We start from the raw sequence: 15,287 nt of genomic DNA on the forward strand, positions 1-15,287 counted from the left end.
TGCTACGCTGTTGGCTCGGTCTCACCACTGCCTCTTCCTCCGAACTGTGAAAGTCAGTGGCACGACCTTCATTCCATGTGGGGTCTAGGACCTCATCGTCCCCTGCATCGTCTTCCACCCAGTCTTGATCCCTGACCTCCTGTTCAGTCTGCACACTGCAGAAAGATGCAGCAGTTGGCACCTGTGTTTCGTCATCATCAGAGACGTGCTGAGGTGGTATTCCCATGTCCTCATCATCATGAAAAATAAGTGGCTGTGCGTTAGTGCATTCTATCTCTTCCACCCCTGGGGAAGGGCTGGATGGATGCCCTTGGGAAACCCTGGCAGCAGAGTCTTCAAACAGCATAAGAGACTGCTGCATAACTTGAGGCTCAGACAGTTTCCCTGATGTGCATGGGGGTGATGTGACAGACTGATGGGCTTGGTTTTCATGCGCCATCTGTGCGCTTTCTGCAGAAGACTGGGTGGGAGATAATGTGAACGTGCTGGATCCACTGTCGGCCACCCAATTGACTAATGCCTGTACCTGCTCAGGCCTTACCATCCTTAGAACGGCATTGGGCCCCACCAAATATTTCTGTAAATTCTGCTGGCTACTAGGACCTGAGGTAGTTGGTTCACTAGGACGTGTGGCTGTGGCAGAACGGCCACGTCCTCTCCCAGCACCAGAGGGTCCACTAACACCACCACGACCATGTCCACGTCCGCGTCCCTTATTAGATGTTTTCCTCATTGTTCCCGTTCACCACAATTTTGAGAATGGCAAATTTGGGAATAGTTTTTCACCCCAGAACAAAAACTGTGCTTTTACGGTCACTACAAATAACTTGACCAGCTCAAACAGTACAGATTTGGTTGAATATAAATGTGAGGCCTATTTTTTTTTTGCGCTGTGTGACAGGTATACGTTTAATCGCAGAATTAGACTTGTATCTGCACGGTAGCGTGTGTGTTAAGTTTTTCTGAATGACACTATCAGCACCTTGAATCTAAGATATCCTTTTTGGGATAGATTTCAAGTAGGCCTCATATAGCATAAACTACTTAGTTATTTTGAGAATGTCAAATTTGGGAATAGTTTTTCAACCCAGAACAAAAACTGTGCTTTTACGGTCACTACAAATAATTTGACCAGCTCAAACCGTACAGATTTGGTTGAATAGAAATGTGAGGCCTATTTTTTTTTGCGCTGTGTGACAGGTATACGTTTAATCACAGAATTAGACTTGTAGCTGCACGGTAGCGTGTGTGTTGAGTTTTTCTGAATGACACTATCAGCACCTTGAATCTAAGATATCCTTTTTGGGATAGATTTCAAGTAGGCCTCATATAGCATAAACTACTTATTTTGAGAATATCAAACTTGGGAATAGTTTTTCACCCGAGAATAAAAACTGTGCTTTTACGGTCACTACAAATAACTTGACCAGCTCAAACAGTACAGATTTGGTTGAATAGAAATGTGCGGCCTATTTTTTTTTGCGCTGTGTGACAGGTATACGTTTAATCACAGAATTAGACTTGTATCTGCACAGTAGCGTGTGTGTTAAGTTTTTCTGAATGACACTATCAGCACCTTGAATCTAAGATATCCTTTTTGGGATAGATTTCAAGTAGGCCTCATATAGCATAAACTACTTATTTTGAGAATGTCAAATTTGGGAATAGTTTTTCACCCCAGAACAAAAACTGTGCTTTTACGGTCACTACAAATAACTTGACCAGCTCAAACAGTACAGATTTGGTTGAATAGAAATGTGACGCCTATTTTTTTTTGCGCTGTGTGACAGGTATACGTTTAATCACAGAATTAGACTTGTATCTGCACGGTAGCGTGTGTGTTAAGTTTTTCTGAATGACACTATCAGCACCTTGAATCTAAGATATCCTTTTTGGGATAGATTTCAAGTAGGCCTCATATAACATAAACTACTTAGTTATTTTGAGAATGGCAAATTTGGGAATAGTTTTTCAACCCAGAACAAAAACTGTGCTTTTACGGTCACTACAAATAACTTGACCAGCTAAAACAGTACAGATTTGGTTGAATAGAAATGTCAGGTCTATTTTTTAGGTGCTGGGTGACAGGCTCAACTTGCCCCTGATGTAGTATATGGCCAAAAAATAACCACACTATTGATGGTTAAATGCACTTGGGTGACACAGGCTCAGCCTGCACCTGATGTAGTATATGGCCAAAAATTAACCACACTGTTGATGGTTAAATGCACTTGGGTGACACAGGCTCAGCCTGCACCTGATGTAGTATATGGCCAAAAATTAACCACACTGTTGATGGTTAAATGCACTTGGGTGACACAGGCTCAGCCTGCACCTGATGTAGTATGTGGCCAAAAAATAACCACACTGTTGATGGTTAAATGCACTTGGGTGACACAGGCTCAGCCTGCACCTGATGTAGTATATGGCCAAAAAATAACCAGACTGTTGATGGTTAAATGCACTTCGGTGACACAGGCTCAGCCTGCAGCTGATGTAGGATATAGCAAAAAATAACCACACTATTGATGGTTAAAAGCACTTGGTGGTAGCTTGTGCTGGCGCACCACAAGCCACAAAATGGCCGCCGATCACCCCAGAAAAAAGTGATCTAAAAATGCTCTGGGCAGCCTAAAAAAAGTGAGCAATTCGATATTAGCACTTCAATGATCCACAGCTGGAGATCGATCACAGAATGAAGTCTTTTGGAGGAGTTAATCTGCCTAATCTCGCCCTAACGTCGCAGCAGCAACCTCTCCCTATGCTTGAATCAGCAGAGTGACGTTCAGCGCTACGTGACCCAAGCTTATATAGAGGCTGGGTCACATGCTGCACTGGCCAATCACAGCCATGCCAATAGTAGGCAAGGCTGTGATGGCCTCTTGGGGCAAGTAGTATGAAGCTTGTTGATTGGCTGCTTTGCAGCCTTTCAAAAAGCGCCAAGAAAGCGCCGAACACCGAACCCGGACTTTTACGAAAATGTTCGGGTTCGGGTCCGTGTCACGGACACCCCAAAATTCGGTACGAACCCGAACTATACAGTTCGGGTTCGCTCATCCCTAGTAGGCACCTTTCCTATTGGTTGCTAGGGATGTTGCTAAGCTCTGCCAAATATATTGCAGCCTTCTCATTGGCCCATAAGCTAGAAGCAGGGAGGGATCATGTGTGCTTGGAAAAAAAAAATTGAAGATTCGCGATTACGAATATATAGCGCTATATTCGAAATATTCTCGAATTCTCGAAGTGCTGATATTGCGCTCAACACTAATAAACAGCTATTGCAGTCAGAATAATTTGTACAGGTTATTGCAAAGCCCGTTGCTGTAACACATGGTAGTCAAGCAGTTAAAGATTAAGGAATTAATTTTAACATTTGCGTTAAAAGAAAGCTGACACTGCTTGTAAACTCACATGCACAATGCATGTCACTTGTTGTCATGGAAGCACAGAAATGTCACAAACTGAAGGATTGGGGCTTGTCTAGAAATCACATAGTTCAGAAAGCCACCATCACTCTCCAGTTTCAGAGGAAAAAATAGATTTTTTCTAACAAGGATCAAAGTTTGACTAATGTGCTTTGTTCCGTCTTTCGAATTAGCAAACTATGAACAATGGTTGATTGTGGCAGGAGACGTCTGTTGGCAGTTCCTCAATCTCTTATATTATCAGCAGAGTAAATGATGAAAACCTAAGTGCACTGGCCTTAAGTTTGAATAGCATGACATGTTAAAAAGTGCCTCCATATACTGTGAATCTAGTGACATGTTTTATGACCCTATTGAGATTACTTTGTTAATGTAAAATAGAATTGTAAGAACTAAATGTAAGCTTGTAAAGAATAACTGGAATTCTGTGTATGTAATGGCAAGTTGTAATGTAAGTGAGAAAATGGCTTTGGATGCGGTCAGTGTGCTTAAAATCAAAAGGCATCAAAGAAGAAGAGGACAATCTCCAAACAATTCTATCATATGGCTTGATAAATAAAGTGGGTAACAGTCAAAGGCCATGTGTTGTTGGGGTGCAAAGTCTAAAGCATCCCCTGATTTTCATTGTTAACTCCAGTAATGAGGTGTGGACTTTCTGCAGGAGGATCCCCAGGTCTTAACCCCAGGGGTGCACCTAGCTTAGGGCTCTTTCACACCTGCGTTCTTTTCTTCCGGCATAGAGTTCCGTCGTCGGGGCTCTATGCCGGAAGAATCCTGATCAGGATTATCCCCATGCATTCTGAATGGAGTGAAATCCGTTCAGGATGCATCAGGATGTCTTCAGTTCCGGAACGGAACGTTTTTTGGCCGGAGAAAATACCGCAGCATGCTGCGCTTTTTGCTCCGGCCAAAAATCCTGAAGACTTGCCGCAAGGCCGGATCCGGAATTAATGCCCATTGAAAGGCATTGATCCGGATCCGGACTTAAGCTAAACGTCGTTTCGGCGCATTGCCGGAGCCGACATTTAGCTTTTTCTGAATGGTTACCATGGCTGCCGGGACGCTAAAGTCCGGGCAGCCATGGTAAAGTGTAGCGGGGAGCGGGGGAGCAGCATACTTACCGTCCGTGCGGCTCCCGGGGCGCTCCAGAGTGACGTCAGGGCGCCCCAAGCGCATGGATCACGTGATCGCATTGGACACCTCATCCATGCGCATGGGGCGCTCTGACGTCATTCTGGAGCGCCCCGGGAGCCGCACGGACTGTAAGTATACCACTCCCCCGCTCCCCGCTCCTACTATGGCAACCAGGACTTTAATAGCATCCTGGGTGCCATAGTAACACTGAAAGCATTTTGAAGACGGTTCCGTCTTCAAATGCTTTCAGTACACTTGCGTTTTTCCGGATCCGGAGTGTAATTCCGGCAAGTGGAGTACATGCCGGATCCGGACAACGCAAGTGTGATAGAGGCCTTAGGGTACTTTCACACTAGCGTTTTTCTTTTCCGGCGCTGAGTTCCGTCCTAGGGGCTCAAATCCGGAAAAGAACTGATCAGTTTTATCCTAATGCATTCTGAATGGAGAGTTATCCGTTCAGGATGCATCAGGATGTCTTCAGTTCAGACTTTTTGACTGATCAGGCTTTTCAGAAAAACGTAGCATGTTGTATTTTTTACCTCCGGCCAAAAATCCCGAACACTTTGACTGAATGCCGGATCCGGTCTTTTTCCCATTGACTTGCATTAACGCCGGATCTGGCGCTGTGTGTTCAGTCAAACCGGATCCGGCTTTTGCATGTTAAACCCGAAAAATGTGAAAAAAAAGTTAAAGTCCATAAATGGCGGGTTCCGTTTTTTCCAATGCATTTTTTCATTGTGATCAAATGTAGTCAGTTTTCACACGTTTTTCCGGATCCGGCGGGCAGTTCCGGTGTCGGAATTGAACGCTGGATTTAAACAACGCTAGTGTGAAAGTAGCCTTATCTGCTGCCTGAGGCGAAAATTTTAATTTTAATTCATAGTGCACTCTCTCTCCTTGCTGCAGGAGACAAGCTCAATATATTCTATAAATTAATCTCGTTTATGTCTATTGCAGAGATGAGAGGGTGATATGTAGTGATGGACGAACATCTGCCGGGACAGTTCACGAACGAGCGAACACAATCAAATGTTCGCGAACCGCAAGTTCGCCGCGGGTCCCATTCATTTTAATGGCAGGCGAACCTGAAAAACCTTCAGCTCATATTTGCAGCCAAGGAATAATTACTAGAAGTGCACAAATTGTCCCACAACCTGGACAGTGACATACCAGATGTATTATTCGAATTTGCAATCTCCATTCATAATTTTTTTTCAATGCGAAATATCGGCAATATAGTTTTCGCTTATGCACATGCGCAAATGCACTATACAGTACCCAAATGCACTATAAAGAAAGTATATTGGTATATAACAACCCGCTTCAATCAGTTTTTTTGTGGGACGACTGGTATATCACCCCAGTAGAAATTATTTGTTCCAATAACGCTTGTCCCTCTATATACCTGCAGTATCGCAGCAGAACCGCACACAACTGCCGCACAATACAAATGCACTATAATATACTTTCTAACATAGAAAGTATATTATAACATTGTACAAGGAAGGCAATCCATTAGAATATACATAAAGATAAAACGTAACCTTTAATAATGTTACTATGAGGGTCCATTCACACGTCCGTAAGTGTTTTGCGGATCCGCAAAACACGGACACCGGCAATGTGCATTCCGCAATTTGCGGACCGCACATCGCCGGCACTATAATAGAAAATGCCTAATCTTGTCTGCAATTGCGGACAAGAAAAGGACATGTTCTATTTTTTTGCGGAAACAGAAGAACGGATGCGGAAGTGCGGATCCGCAAATGCGGATGCGGACATCACATTCTGGCCCCATTGAAAATGAATGGGTCTGCACCCGTTCCGCAAAATTGCGGAACGGATGCGGACCCATTTTGCGGACGTGTAAATGGAGAAGATATCCCTCAAAATGAAAATAAATTTAATTATTAAAGTTAAGCAAAAAGCATAGATGTGGTAGGCAATAACAAGTGCTCGGCGGCACTAAATCAGGTGCTCGGCGGCACAAAATCAGAAACCATGTGTCCTACCACAATCCGGGGGGTTCCAGTGCACATCCATGAATCCCGGAGGGAAAGCAAAAAACATCTATCCCTGGGCTAGATGATGATGTGGTATTGAAGGACAGGGTGGGCAAAGAACTGTCCCTGATATTGCCCTACAGGGTGGTGCTATTCTGGCCCTGATAGCCCAACCACAGACCACCCACCCTGATAAGAGCAACCCCGTCCGGAACCTTACCCTATATAAAAATGGCCCTTGTAAGTCCCTAGCCCCTAGGCCCCTGACTTCCAGGTGATTACTATATAGATCTATCTATGTGTTTTTGACTCATTATAAAAGTACACTGCTCAAAAAAATAAAGGGAACACAAAAATAACACATCCTAGATCTGAATTAATTAAATATTCTTCTGAAATACTTTGTTCTTTACATAGTTGAATGTGCTGACAACAAAATCACACAAAAAAAAAAAATGGAAATCAAATTTTTCAACCCATGGAGGTCTGGATTTGGAGGCACACTCAAAATTAAAGTGGAAAAACACACTACAGTCTGATCCAACTTTGATGTAATGTCCTTAAAACAAGTCAAAATGAGGCTCAGTAGTGTGTGTGGCCTCCACGTGCCTGTATGACCTCCCTACAACGCCTGTGCATGCTCCTGATGAGGTGGCGGACGATCTCCTGAGGGATCTCCTCCCAGACCTGGACTAAAGCATCTGCCAACTCCTGGACAGTCTGTGGTGCAACGTGACGTTGGTGGATAGAGCGAGACATGATGTCCCAGATGTGCTCAATTGGATTCAGGTCTGGGGAACGGGCGGGCCAGTCCATAGCATCAATGCCTTCGTCTTGCAGGAACTGCTGACACACTCCAACCACATGAGGTCTAGCATTGTCTTGCATTAGGAGGAACCCAGGGCCAACCGCACCAGCATATGGTCTCACAAGGGGTCTGAGGATCTCATCTCGGTACCTAATGGCAGTCAGGCTACCTCTGGTAAGCACAACCCCCACCTGTGGACCTCGGGCCCTCATATCACCCTCTTGGAGTCTGTTTCTGACCGTTTGAGCAGACACATGCACATTTGTGGCCTGCTGGAGGTCATTTTGCAGGGCTCTGGCACTGCTCCTCCTGTTCCTCCTTGCACAAAGGCGGAGGTAGCGGTCCTGCAGCTGGGTTGTTGCCCTCCTACGGCCTCCTCCACCTCTCCTGATGTACTGGCCTGTCTCCTGGTAGCGCCTCCATGCTCTGGACACTACGCTGACAGACACAGCAAACCTTCTTGCCACAGCTCGCATTGATGTGCCATCCTGGATAAGCTGCACTACCTGAGCCACTTGTGTGGGTTGTAGACTCCGTCTCATGCTACCAATAGAGTGAAAGCACCGCCAGCATTCAAAAGTGACCAAAACATCAGCCAGGAAGCATAAGAACTGAGAAGTTGTCTGTTGTCACCACCTGCAGAACCACTCCTTTATTGGGGGTGTCTTGCTAATTGCCTATAATTTCCACCTGTTGTCTATCCCATTTGCACAACAGCATGTGAAATTGATAGTCACTCAGTGTTGCTTCCTAAGTGGACAGTTTGATTTCACAGAAGTGTGATTGACTTGGAGTTACATTGTGTTGTTTAAGTGTTCCCTTTATTTTTTTGAGCAGTGTATATTATAAGTATATCGCACCCCTTGTGTATCACACCTATCGATAGCACACCTATACCAGTCCTTAAAAGGACTTTTGTGGCCCTATTAGCTAGTGATTGATGTCCCTATCAGTCTGTCCCTGCTCCACACAGCAACCTCTCCCTACACTGGCAAAACACTGAATGTAAAATGGTGGCCAGATCAGGTTTATTTATAAGGTAGGGGGTATGTCCATGTGCTGAAACGTCTCAATTGGCTGTCCTGTACCACCTGATCATTGTGTGTCATGGGTCAAAGTTCTTCATAATGTAAAAGAATTTGGTGGGCACGAATATCTCCATATGTTCGCATGTTCGGCGAATCGCGAACACGCAAAGTTCGCCGCGAAACGACCGCCGGGTGAACCGCAAGGCCATCTCTAGTGATATGTCAGCGTTTCTCCTTCCTTGTTGTTCGATATGTAACTATGACATATCAAAAGTTTTTTTTAAAGTTCAGTGACTCTTTAAGGCCACCTGCACACCATGCCGGTGATCGCATATCAGAATTTTCGTACAGATTTATGTGAGTTTACGTACACAGTATACATACATATATATACAGTACACATACACGATATACACGAGTATATACAGTACATACACATATATATATATTGTATACAGTATATAAACAGGTATATACAGTACACATATATACTGTACACAGCATATAAACAAGTACTGTATATACAGTACATATATACTGTATGCACTCATACACTTGGCAACCAAATTGACATGTGCAGAAAATATTTATTATATCCCCATAAAATACAAGTAATAAAATTTATAAGAACAATGTAGCAATAATATACAACATTACAATCACATATATTGTGGTAGATATGATCAACACTATATTCATATGACTCAATAGTGTCGATAAATTCAATAATATATATCACACCAAGAAACTTCAAGTATATGCTGTTATTTGGGAAGAGGGGGTATTATCTTCTAGCGCTCTATCCCAATTTGGGAAACTGAATGTCACTAAAAATGTTGTAGGTGTATTCACTGGGAGCGCAATATGTTCATAAAGTGTCCACAGGAATCCTGATAATGTGAAAAGTCTCTTATAGCTGATCCTTTTAAGCTCGATATGAGCTTTGGATTGGAGAAAACTTTAAATCGATGTTTGGCTTACCGTCTAGCGTCTGCTGTCTCCCTATTGCTTCAATGGAGCTTTAAATATTTGCCGGCTTATTCAATCGCTCCATACAGCAAGCTGGTTTAAATTTCGCAGGAGTTCCAAAGATCGCAGGAGTTGCCACTCTGTTCCGCAATTTCCTTTGGTGCAGCTTTCGACGATAAGAATAGTTAATCCTTTACTGTAGAGATTTTCTTCTGTATGGCCATACAGTATTATCGGAGGCTTTTCAATGCAGGTACATCACTTGTTTCACCATACGCGTTACGGGTAGATTCACTCTCCCTTCCTCAGTGGACCACTGAGGAAGGGAGAGTGAATCTACCCGTAACGCGTATGGTGAAACAAGTGATGTACCTGCATTGAAAAGCCTCCGATAATACTGTATGGCCATACAGAAGAAAATCTCTACAGTAAAGGATTAACTATTCTTATCGTCGAAAGCTGCACCAAAGGAAATTGCGGAACAGAGTGGCAACTCCTGCGATCTTTGGAACTCCTGCGAAATTTAAACCAGCTTGCTGTATGGAGCGATTGAATAAGCCGGCAAATATTTAAAGCTCCATTGAAGCAATAGGGAGACAGCAGACGCTAGACGGTAAGCCAAACATCGATTTAAAGTTTTCTCCAATCCAAAGCTCATATCGAGCTTAAAAGGATCAGCTATAAGAGACTTTTCACATTATCAGGATTCCTGTGGACACTTTATGAACATATTGCGCTCCCAGTGAATACACCTACAACATTTTTAGTGACATTCAGTTTCCCAAATTGGGATAGAGCGCTAGAAGATAATACCCCCTCTTCCCAAATAACAGCATATACTTGAAGTTTCTTGGTGTGATATATATTATTGAATTTATCGACACTATTGAGTCATATGAATATAGTGTTGATCATATCTACCACAATATACAGTCATGTGAAAAAATTAGGACACCCTTTGAAAGCATGTGGTTTTTTGTAACATTTTTAATAAATGGTTATTTCATCTCCGTTTCAACAATACAGAGAGATTAAAGTAATCCAACTAAACAAAGAAAACTGAAGAAAAGTCTTTTCAAGATCTTCTGTAAATGTCATTCTACAAAAATGCCTATTCTAACTGAGGAAAAAGATAGGACACCCTCACATGTATTCCCTCTTAAATTGGCTCAGATCTCACACAGGTATATCACACCAGGTGCACATAATTAGTAGATCGTTACTCTGCATGTTGAATGAGGCTTGCCCTATTTAAACCTCAGACATTTAGTTTGGTGTGCTCCTGACTGTTGAAGTGAGAGTGAGCACCATGGTGAGAGCAAAAGAGCTGTCAGAGGACTTCAGAAAAAAGATTGTAGCAGCCTATGAGTCTGGGAAGGGATTTAAAAAGATCTCAAAAGATTTTGAAATCAGCCATTCCACTGTCCGGAAGATAGTCTACAAGTGGAGGGCTTTCAAAACAACTGCCAACATGCCCAGGACTGGTCGCCCCAGCAAGTTCACCCCAAGAGCAGACCGCAAGATGCTAAAAGAGGTATCCAAAAACCCTAAAGTGTCATCTCGAGAACTACAGCAGGCTCTGGCTACTGTTGATGTAGAAGTACATGCCTCTACAATCAGAAAGAGACTGTACAAGTTTAACTTGCATGGGAGGTGTGCAAGGAGGAAACCTTTGCTTTCCAAGAGAAACATCGAGGCCAGACTGACATTTGCCAGCGATAAAGTTGACAAAGACCAGGACTTCTGGAATAATGTTCTTTGGACAGATGAGTCCAAAATTGAATTATTTGGACACAACAGCAGAGGACATGTTTGGCGTAAACCAAACACAGCATTCCAAGAAAAGAACCTCATACCAACTGTGAAGCATGGAGGTGGAAGTGTCATGGTTTGGGGCTGCTTTGCTGCAGCAGGACCTGGTCAGCTCACCATCATAGAATCCACGATGAATTCTACTGTGTATCAGAAGGTGCTTGAAGAACATGTGAGACCATCAGTTAGAAAATTAAAGCTGAAGCGGAACTGGACCATGCAACATGACAATGACCCAAAACATACTAGTAAATCAACCAAAGATTGGCTGAAAAAGAAGAAATGGAGAGTCCTGGAATGGCCAAGTCAAAGTCCAGATTTGAATCCCATTGAGATGCTGTGGGGTGACTTGAAAAGGGCTGTACGTGCAAGAAACCCCTCAAACATCTCACAGCTGAAAAAGTTCTGCATTGAGGAGTGGGGTAAAATTTCCTCAGACCGATGTCGAAGACTGGTAGATGGCTACAAGAACCGTCTCACTGCAGTTATTTCAGCCAAAGGAGGTAACACTCGCTATTAGGGGCAAGGGTGTCCTATCTTTTTCCTCAGTTAGAATAGGCATTTTTGTAGAATGACATTTACAGAAGATCTCGAAAAGACTTTTCTTCAGTTTTCTTTGTTTAGTCGGATTACTTTAATCTCTCTGTATTGTTGAAACGGAGATGAAATAACCATTTATTAAAAATGTTACAAAAAACCACATGCTTTCAAAGGGTGTCCTAATTTTTTCACAAGACTGTATGTGATTGTAATGTTGTATATTATTGCTACATTGTTCTTATAAATTTTATTACTTGTATTTTATGGGGATATAATAAATATTTTCTGCACATGTCAATTTGGTTGCCAAGTGTATGAGCGCTCGCTCATTACTCTATTACTACATTTGCCTTTAAGAGAGGGTGGGGTGATTCCCTCTATATGAGCTTGCAGCACCATACCTTAACTACTTGCTAGTGAGCCACCACAACCTACCACTATTTTATATACTGTATGCAGTATACACAAATATATACAGTACTTATACACAAACACACACAGTCACTTACAGGCACCCTGGGGGTTTACCTGGAGCAGACTAAGTCTACTTTCACACTCCCGTTTTGGCTTTCCGTTTGTGAGATCCGTTCAGGGCTCTCACAAGCGGTCTAAAACTGATCAATTTGCACTCTAATGCATTCTGAATGGAAAAGGATCCGCTCAGAATGCATCAGATTGCATCAGTTCAGTCTCCATTCCGCTTTGGACAGGGACACCAAAACACTGCTGATGAAACTGAGCCAAACAGATCCGTCCTGGCACATAATGTAAGTGAATGGGGACGGAGCCGTTTTCACTGACACAATCTGGCACAACAGATCCGTCTTGGTTATGTAAAGATAATACAAACAGATCCGTTCTGAACGGATGCAGATGGCTGTATTATCTGAACGGATCCGTCCATGACGAATCCGCACAAAACGCGAGTGTGAAAGTAGCCTAAGGTGGAAAAGATGAACTCCTGGTCTTCGCTGCAGCTGTTTTTCATTGCTTACTGATAGTCTTGACCACATGCAGGCACAGACAGTGAATTATAACCTTTGACCCGCCACCCAGACAGGAAGTTACTGTGGGGGTCACAGGTTATCATTCACTGCCGCTGCTCAGTACCTTATGCCACTCTGTGGATGTGGACAAGAGTGGCACTAAGACTGGCTGTGCTGTTCACAGTGCAGACAGGAAGCTGTAAGGAGGGATTAGGGACCTGCCACCCGCTCCTCAATGGTCATTATAGAATAGCTGTGTATGTGCTGCACGTCTTCAGAGCGAGGTTGTTCTTCCACCACAATGACAGCTGTGGGGTTTTGCTCTGGTAAATAGGGTAAGGGGACGCAGTACAAAGGCAAAAGACAAGATCTTAATGCAAATGTGTTTTATTGACACTTGAGGCAAATGCACAAAACAAAGCGTTACTTTGCAGTCTTGGTGTTTACTTCACACACAATGGAAAGTAGATCTTGGTGTTACTCCACACAAATTGGAAAGTTCATACTGTATAAGACAAGTCACCTTGATGTCAGTTCTGCCTTCAGCAGTCCACGGCAGGCTTTAGGGGGCCTGTTTCCTCAGCCCATGGGTCTTGTCGTGGAAAAATTATTGTTCGCCGTATGGTCGCCATCTATCCTATGGAGATGCGCAGATTAGTTCGCATTCGCGTTCGCATCTGCGCAGAGACTTTCGCACGATGGTCTGGTCGTCCCGACCTGTAGCTGATTTGTGCCCGGCCTGGTATTACTGCAGGATACCAGTGTCATGGCGCCGGCTGAGGAGGGAGGGATGGGGACTGTCGAACAGGGGTTTCTTCATCCACGAGGATAAGCGCGGCAACGGAAAGGGCGCGAATATGTTTGTGAACGCGCGAACATTCACATCTTCGCCAGCCAATCACTTCATACCATAACCTGTCTCCTCATTGGTCATGATTGTAAGACCGCCTTCCAGCCAATCCCTTCATACCATAACCTGTCTCCTCATTGGTCATGATTGTAAGACCGCCTCCCATCTTCTGGTATAAATAAACCCCGCCTAGCCGCTGGGAGGCAGGCACATTATTGGAACCTACTTGAGAACGTCTCTGTGATGTTATTTTGAAGGAATGCACACTACACCAAGGATTTCCCGATTGTACTTCTGGCGGTCGTTTTCGGTTGTGAGAACGAGACAAAAGAGCACACGGCGACATCAGCACAATTAGAAAGCTAAATTTTTTCCCCGTTATCAGCAGAGCTTAACCCCTTAAGGACTCAGCCCTATTTCACCTTAAGGACTTGGCCATTTTTTGCAAATCTGACCAGTGTCACTTTAAGTGCTAATAACTTTAAAACGCTTTGACTTATCCAGGCCGTTCTGAGATAGTTTTTTTGTCACATATTGTACTTCATGACACTGCTAAAATTGGGTCAAAAAAGTTAATTTTTTTGCATAAAAAAATACCATATTTACCTAAAATTTAGAAAGATTTGCAAATTTCAAAGTTTCAGTTTCTCTACTTCTGTAATACATAGTAATACCCCCAAAAATTGTGATAACTTTACATTCCCCATATGTCTACTTCATGTTTGTAGCATTTTGGGAATGATATTTTATTTTTTGGGGATGTTACAAGGCTTAGAAGTTTAGAAGCAAATCTTGAAATTTTTCAGAAATTTACAAAAACCCAATTTTTAGGGACCACTACAGGTCTGAAGTCACTTTGCAAGGCTTACATAATAGAAACCGCCCAAAAATGACCCCATTCTATAAACTACACCATCAAGGTATTCAAAACTGATTTTACAAACTTCGTTAACCCTTTAGGTGTTGCACAAGAGTTATTGGCAAATGGGGATGAAATTTGAGAATTTCATTTTTTTGCCTAATTTTCCATTTTAACCCATTTTTTCCACTAACAAATCAAGGGTTAACAGCCAAACAAGACTGTATCTTTATTGCCCTGACTCTACCGTTTACAGAAACACCCCATATGTGGCCGTAAACTACTGTACAGGCACACAGTAGGGCGTAGAGGGAAAGGTGCGCCGTATGGTTTTTGGAAGCCAGATTTTGCTGGACTGGTTTTTTGACACCATGTCCCATTTGAAGCCCCCCTGATGCACCCCTAGAGTAGAAATTCCATAAAAGTGACCCCATTTAAGAAACTACACCCCTCAAGGTATTCAAAACTGATTTTACAAACTTTGTTAACCCTTTAGGTGTTGAACAAGATTTAATGGAAAATAGAGATACAATTTCAAAATTTCACTTTTTTGGCAGATTTTCCATTTTAATATTTTTTTTCCAGTTACAAAGCAACTCATTATTTATGGCCCTGATTCTGTAGTTTACAGAAACACCCCATATGTGGTCGTAAACCGCTGTACGGGCACACGGCAGGGCGCAGAAGGAAAGGAATGCCATACGGTTTTTGGGAGGCAGATTTTGCTGGACTGGTTTTTTGACACCATGTCCCATTTGAAGCCCCCCTGATGCACCCCTAGAGTAGAAACTCCAAAAAAAGTGACCCTATTTTAGAAACTACGGGATAGGGTGGCAGTTTTTTTGGTACTAGTTTAGGGTAAATATGATTTTT

The sequence above is a fragment of the Bufo bufo genome, chromosome 5 (genome assembly GCF_905171765.1).
Source record: "Bufo bufo chromosome 5, aBufBuf1.1, whole genome shotgun sequence".
Lineage (NCBI taxonomy): Eukaryota > Metazoa > Chordata > Amphibia > Anura > Bufonidae > Bufo > Bufo bufo.